An 8,192-nucleotide genomic window follows, 5' to 3' on the forward strand; every position below is an offset into this window, starting at 1 on the left:
ACTCCAAAAACAACTGACACTCTGACAACAACAGCTACTCCAACAACAACAGCTACTCCAACAACAACAGCAAATCCAACAACAACAACAGCTACTCCGAAAAGTACAGAAACTCCTACAACAACAGCAACTCCAACAACAACAGCCACTCCAACAACCACAAATACTCCAACAACAACTGCTACTACAAAAGCAACTGACACTCCGACAACAACAGCTATTCCAACAACAGCTTCTCCAACTACAACTACTCCAACAACAACAGCAACTCCAACAACTGCTACTCAGACAACAACAGCAACTCCAACAACAACACCTACTCCAACAACAACTGCTACTCCAACAACAACTGACACTCCAACAACAATGGCAACCTCAACAACAACAACTACTCCAACAACTGCTACTCCAACAACAACAACAGCTTCTCCAACAACAACTGCAACTGAAACAACAACGGCTACTCCAACAACAACTGCTACTCCAACAACAATTGCTACTCCAACAACAACTGACACCCCAACAACAACAGCCACTTCAACAACCACAATTACTCCAATGACAATAGCTAATCCAGCAACAACTGTAACTCCAACAACAACAGCTACTCCAACAACAACAGCAACTCCAACAACAACTGCAACTCCAACAACAACAGCTACTCCAACAACAACTGCTACTCCTACAACAACAGCAGCTCCAACAATGACTGCTGCTCAGACAACAACAGCAACTCCAACAACAACACCTACTCCAACAAGAACAGCCACCCCAACAACAACAACAGCTACTCCAACAACAACAGCATCTCCAACAACAACAGCCCCTCCAACAACCACAATTACTCCAACAACCACAATTACTCCAATAAAAACAGCTACTCCAACAACAACTGTAACTCCAACAACAACAGCTACTCCAACAACAACAGCTACTCCAACAACAACAGCAACTCCAACAACAACTACTCCAACAACAACAGCAACTCCAACAACAACTGCTGCTCAGACAACAACAGCAACTCCAAAAACAACACCTACTCCAACAACAACTGCTACTCCAACAACAACAGCAACTCCAACAACAACTACTCCAACAACAACAGCAGCTCCAACAACAACTGCTACTAAGACAACAACAGCAATTCCAAAAACAACACCTACTCCAACAACAACAGCTACTCCAACAACAACAGCTACTCCAACAACAACAGCAACTCCAACAACAACTACTCCAACAACAACAGCAACTCCAACAACAACTGCTACTCAGACAACAACAGCAACTCCAAAAACAACACCTACTCCAACAACAACTGCTACTCCAACAACAACTGCTACTCCAAAAACAACTGACACTCCGACAACAACAGCTACTCCAACAACAACAGCTACTCCAACAACAACAGCAAATCCAACAACAACAACAGCTACTCCGAAAAGTACAGAAACTCCTACAACAACAGCAACTCCAACAACAACTGCTACTCCAACAACCACAAATACTCCAACAACAACTGATACTACAACAACAGCCACTCCAACAACCACAAATACTCCAACAACAACTGCTACTCCAAAAGCAACTGACACTCCGACAACAACAGCTATTCCAACAACAACTGTAACTCGAACAACAGCTACTCCAACAACAACAGCTACTCCAACAACAACAGCAACTCCAACAACAACTGCTACTCAGAAAACAACAGCAACTCCAACAACAACACCTACTCCAACAACAACTGCTACTCCAACAACAACAGCTACTCCAACAACAACTGATACTACAACAACAGCCACTCCTACAACCACACTTACTCCAACAACAACTGCTACTCCAAAAACAACTGACACTCCGACAACAGTAGCAACCTCAACAACAACAACTACTCCAACAACTGCTACTCCAACAACAACAGCTTCTCCAACAACAACTGCAACTGAAACAACAACAGCTACTCCAACAACAACTGCTACTCCAACAACAATTGCTTCTCCAACAACAACTGACACCTCAACAACAACAGCCACTTCAACAACCACAATTACTCCAATGACAATAGCTAATCCAGCAACAACAGCCACTCCGACAACAACAGCTACTCCAACAACAACAGCAACTCCAACAACAACTGCAACTCCAACAACAACAGCTACTCCAACAACAACTGCTACTCCTACAACAACAGAAGCTCCATCAATGACTGCTGCCCAGACAACAACAGCAACTCCAACAACAACACCTACTCCAACAAGAACAGCCACCCCAACAACAACAACAGCTACTCCAACAACAACAGCATCTCCAACAACAACAGCCCCTCCAACAACCACAATTACTCCAACAACCACAATTACTCCAATGACAACAGCTATTCCAACAACAACTGTTACTCCAACAACAGCTACTCGAACAACAACAGCTACTCCAACAACAACTACTCCAACAACAACAGCAACTCAAACAACGACTGCTACTCAGACAACAACGGCAACTCCAACAACAACACCTACTCCAACAACGACTGCTACTCAGACAACAACAGCAACTCCAACAACAGCACCTCCAACAACAGCCACTCCGACAACCACAATTACTCCAACAACCATAATTACTCCAATGACAACAACAGCAACTCCAACAACAACTGCTACTCAGACAACAACAGCAACTCCAACAACAGCACCTCCAACAACAGCCACTCCGACAACCACAATTACTCCAACAACCATAATTACTCCAATGACAACAACAGCTACTCCAACAACAACTGCTACTTCAACAACAACAGCTTCTCCAACAACAACAGCCACTCCAACAACCACAATTACTCCAACAACCACAATTACTCCAATGACAACAACAGCTACTCCAACAACAACAGCTACTCCAACAACAACAGCAACTCCAACAATAACAGCAACTCCAACAACAACAACAGCTACTCCAACAACAACAGCCACTCCTACAACAACAGCAACTCCAACAACAACTGCTACTCCAACAACAACTGCTACTCCAACAACGACTGCTACTCAGATAACAACAGCAACTCCAACAACAACACCTACTCCAACAACAACTGCTACTCCAACAACAACAGCTACTCCAACAACAGCACCTCCTGCAACAACTGCTACTCCAACAACAACAGCTTCTGCAACAACAACAGACAAACCAACAACAACAGGTACTCAAACAACATCATCTACTCCAACAACAGCTACTCCAATAACAAAAGCCACTCCAACAACAACAGCAACTCCAACAACAACAGCTACTCCAACAACTGCAACTACAACAACAGCCACACCAACAACAGCAACTCCAACAACAGATACTTCAACAACAGCTACTCTAAGAACAACTGCTACTTCAACAACAACAGAAACTCCAACATTAACTGCCTCTCCAACAACAGCTACTTCAATTACAACAGCTACTCCAACAACAGCCACTCCAAAAACAACTGTGACTCCGACAACAGCTACTCTTACAACATCTTCTTCAACAACAACTGCCACTCCAACAACAGGTACCCAAACAACAACTACAACAACAGCAGCCCCAACAATTATTTCTGCAGCTTCAACAACAACTGCAGCCCCAACAACTACTTTCTTATTACTTAATTCCACTTAAAAGCTTTTCAGTTAATCACTCTGTCACATACGTAATTTGTTACTAGGGAAAGTAAATTTTGCATTACTAAAAAAAAAATGAAAAAAATATGTTTTTGAGCGAGTTTTTTTCCTTGGATCATCTTGTTCACATATCTTGCCTTATGCATCAATGACACTTAAGTAGTGTCTGTATACTTTCATCCTGAGAATAACGTTTATACAGTACATGTAGCTCCACCCTGAATATGCCAGTTTCAACTTAATAGACTGCTCCAGACTGATGCATTTTAAAAAGACCAGCCAACACTCCCAATTTAGGAGGAATTCCCCTGCTTTTTAAACCTTGTCTCCCACTGTAGTCTTGACTTGTGATTTTTCCAGACTACCCCCTTATTTTTAAGTATGGTCCTGTCATCACTAATATTTTTCAAGTCAAAACTAGTTGTCTATTTTGTGCTTTACATTTAAACTTCACAAAGTATCCACCCCTGTCCCCCTAGTTGGCTTGTTCCAAAAACGTTGCATGAGAGATCCTCTTTGACTGTCAAAATGATTGTACCCATCCTTACTAATTGTCTGTCTGCTTTTCCCCATATTCTATTTGTAGTTCCTCACTGACACCTGACTGAGCTAGCCAGGTCAGATACATGTCTCAAATTTCACTGGTAGCAGCATTACTACAATGAAATAGCAATTGATTAAAGTAGTTAAATATTATTATAATTAATTATTAATGAAATAGTAATTACTTGATTTTTTTTCCTCTTAAAAACTTAACAAAATCAGGCTTTCGAAGCCATCTGGACTGATAATTAAATTTTGGTGGTGAGTAAATTTTTTTGTTTCTGTAATATAAAAGAGCTTGGAGCATGATCAGAAAGCAAAGCAAAATTTTTCAACTTTTGATTATAAACAGTGAGAAACCAAGATATTAATTATGAATTAATATCATGACACCTCTGAAATGGGCTATGTAGAACTCTTGATCCACATTAAGAGGAGCAACACACTCAAAACACCAACACATCTTTATAGGCTTGCAAAAAAAAAACAAAAAAAAACAACAACAATTAAGCTGGACTTAATCAGCTGGACTTTTTATGTTGAAAGAAGGAGAGCCAAAACATAGGCTCACTTGACTAGTTCTTATTGCGTAAATATGGATATATTTTTCCCTGAGAGCAACAGCATGGAAACAAAATAATGAATGAAACGAATAAAATAAATAAATAAATGAAGTAAAATAAATGTTTGCATTACCCAGAATTAAGCAGTGTATTTACCAGTAGCCAATGCAATCTAACATGGGCCTACCTTACATATTAGAGGTGGAAATTATCATGAAAACTAGTGCTTTGTCCCCATTAGTAGCAGAGCTTGGTTCGCCTGCTGCTCTATTTGTTATCATACTTATTTCCACCATCTTGTTAATTTCTTGTCTTAGTTTCAATTTTCTGTATGGCATCAACTCACACAGAACCAGACAAGAAACTGGACGGTATTCTTGAGTCTTGAGTGCTTTTTACAAGAGTTTTCAGGAAGTTGGCGAGGAGCCAAGTTAATTGCAACCTGACAGCGCTGCATCAGAACAGAAATTCCACTCCATTTGTAACTTTTTTTTTTATTCTCTAGGTATGTCAAAGGTACATATCCAGTTGAGAGTGTTATCTTGTGCCTCCAAGGAAACTGCCACTGAACAAGTTAAGGAGGTTAGTAAAACAAATTTATTTTTTGCAAAAGCTGTGTATTGAACACTCTATGTAATGATAATACAATAAATGGAAAATTAAAAGAACTCATTTTCTGGTTATGTTGCCCTTTTCCCTACCAATTTAGTGGTTAAAAGAAAATATACAGCCTGAGTTACTCCACCAGTTGAAAGTATTGGCAACAACAACTACATCTCTAAGTTTAACAAAAACAACAACATGTCCAACTACAACTACTGCAGCTTCATCAACAACAACTTTCATTCCATCAACAACTACATCTCCAGCTACAATTACAAGTTCAACTGAATCAGCAACATCTCCAACTTCAACTTCTCCAGCTTTATCAACAACTGCCACTCCAACAACAAATACATCTCCAAATAAAACAACTCCTCAAACAGCAACAGCTACTCTAACAACAACTGCTACTCCAACAACAACTACTACACAAAAAACAACAGCAACCACAACAACAATAAATACGCAAACAACTGCTACTCAATCAACAACTGCAACTCAGACAACAACAGCAACTCCAAAAACAACTGCTACTCCAACAACAACAGCTACACCAACAACAACTGCTACTCAAACAACGACTGCAACTCCAACAACAGCAACTCCAACAACAACAGCAACTCCAACAACAACTGCTACTGCAACAACAACAGCTTCCTCAACAACAACAGCTACTCCAACAACAACAGCAACACCAACAACATCTTTAAGTCCAACAACCACTGCAACTCCAACAACAACTGGTAATCCAACGTCAACTGCTACTCCAACAACAACTGCTAATCCAACGTCAACTGCTACCCCAACAACAGCCACTCCAACAACAACTGCAACTCCAACAACTGCTACTCCAACGACAACAGCAACTCAAACTACGACTGCAACTCCAACAACAGCAACTCCAACAACAACTGCTACTGCAACAACAACAGCAACTCCAACAACAACAACAGCTTCCTCAACAACAACAGCCACTCCAACAACAACAGCAACACCAACAACAACAGCCACACCAACAACAACAGCCACACCAACAACAACTTTTATTCCAAGAACTACTGCTACTCCAACCACAACTACTACTCCAACAACAACAGCAAGTCCAACAACAACTGAAACTCCAACAACAACAGCTTCTCAAACAACAACTGCTACTCAAACAACAACATTTACTCCAACAACAACAGATACACCAACAACAACAACAGCTTCTCCAACAACAACTACTACTCCAACAACAACAGCTTCTCAAACAACAACAGCTACTCAAACTACTACAATTACTCCAACAACAGCTACTCCAACAGCAACTGAAACTCCAACAACAACAGCTACTCCAACAACAACAATTACTCCAAAAACAGATACTCCAACAACAACTGCAACTTCAACAACAACAGCTACTCCAACAACAACATTTACTCCAACAACAACTGCTACTCAAACAACAACAGCTCCTCCAACAACAACTGCAACTCCAACAACAACAGCTACACCAACAACAACTGCAACTCCAACAACAACAGCAACTCAAACTACGACTGCAACTCCAACAACAACAGCAACTCCAACAACAACAGCAACACCAACAACAACAGCTACTCCAACAACAACAGCTTCCTCAACAACAACAGCCACTCCAACAACAACAGAAACACCAACAACAACAGCAACCCCAACAACAACAGCAACTCCAACAACAACTGCAACTCCAACAACAGCAACCCCAACAACAACAGCAACTCCAAAAACAATTGCTACTGCAACAACAACAGCCACACCAACAACAACTGCTACTGCAACAACAACAGCTTCCTCAACAACAACAGCCACTCCAACAACAACAGCAACACCAACAACATCTTTAAGTCCAACAACCACTGCAACTCCAACAACAACTGGTAATCCAACGTCAACTGCTACTCCAACAACAACTGCTAATCCAACGTCAACTGCTACCCCAACAACAGCCACTCCAACAACAACTGCAACTCCAACAACTGCTACTCCAACGACAACAGATACTCCAAAAACAACTGCTACTCAAACAACAACAGCAACTCAAACTACGACTGCAACTCCAACAACAACAGCAACTCCAACAACAACTGCTACTGCAACAACAACAGCAACTCCAACAACAACAGCTTCCTCAACAACAACAGCCACTCAAACAACAACAGCAACACCAACAACAACAGCCACACCAACAACAACAGCCACACCAACAACATCTTTAAGTCCAACAACCACTGCAACTCCAACAACAACTGGTAATCCAACGTCAACTGCTACTCCAACAACAACTGCTAATCCAACGTCAACTGCTACCCCAACAACAGCCACTCCAACAACAACTGCAACTCCAACAACTGCTACTCCAACGACAACAGATACTCCAAAAACAACTGCTACTCAAACAACAACAGGTACTCAAACTACGACTGCAACTCCAACAACAACAGCAACTCCAACAACAACTGCTACTGCAACAACAATAGCAACTCCAACAACAACAACAGCTTCCTCAACAACAACAGCCACACCAACAACAACAGCCACACCAACAACAACAGCAACACCAACAACAACAGCCACACCAACAACAACAGCCACACCAACAACAACTTTTATTCCAAGAACTACTGCTACTCCAACCACAACTACTACTCCAACAACAACAGCAAGTCCAACAACAACTGAAACTCCAACAACAACAGCTTCTCAAACAACAACTGCGACTCAAACAACAACATTTACTCCAACAACAACAGATACACCAACAACAACAACAGCTTCTCCAACAACAACTACTACTCCAACAACAACAGCTTCT

This window comes from Halichoeres trimaculatus, unplaced genomic scaffold (genome assembly GCF_033239565.1).
Source record: "Halichoeres trimaculatus isolate MK-OKI-2021-1 unplaced genomic scaffold, fHalTri1.1 fHalTri1_scaffold_4, whole genome shotgun sequence".
In the NCBI taxonomy this organism is placed as follows: Eukaryota; Metazoa; Chordata; class Actinopteri; order Labriformes; family Labridae; genus Halichoeres; species Halichoeres trimaculatus.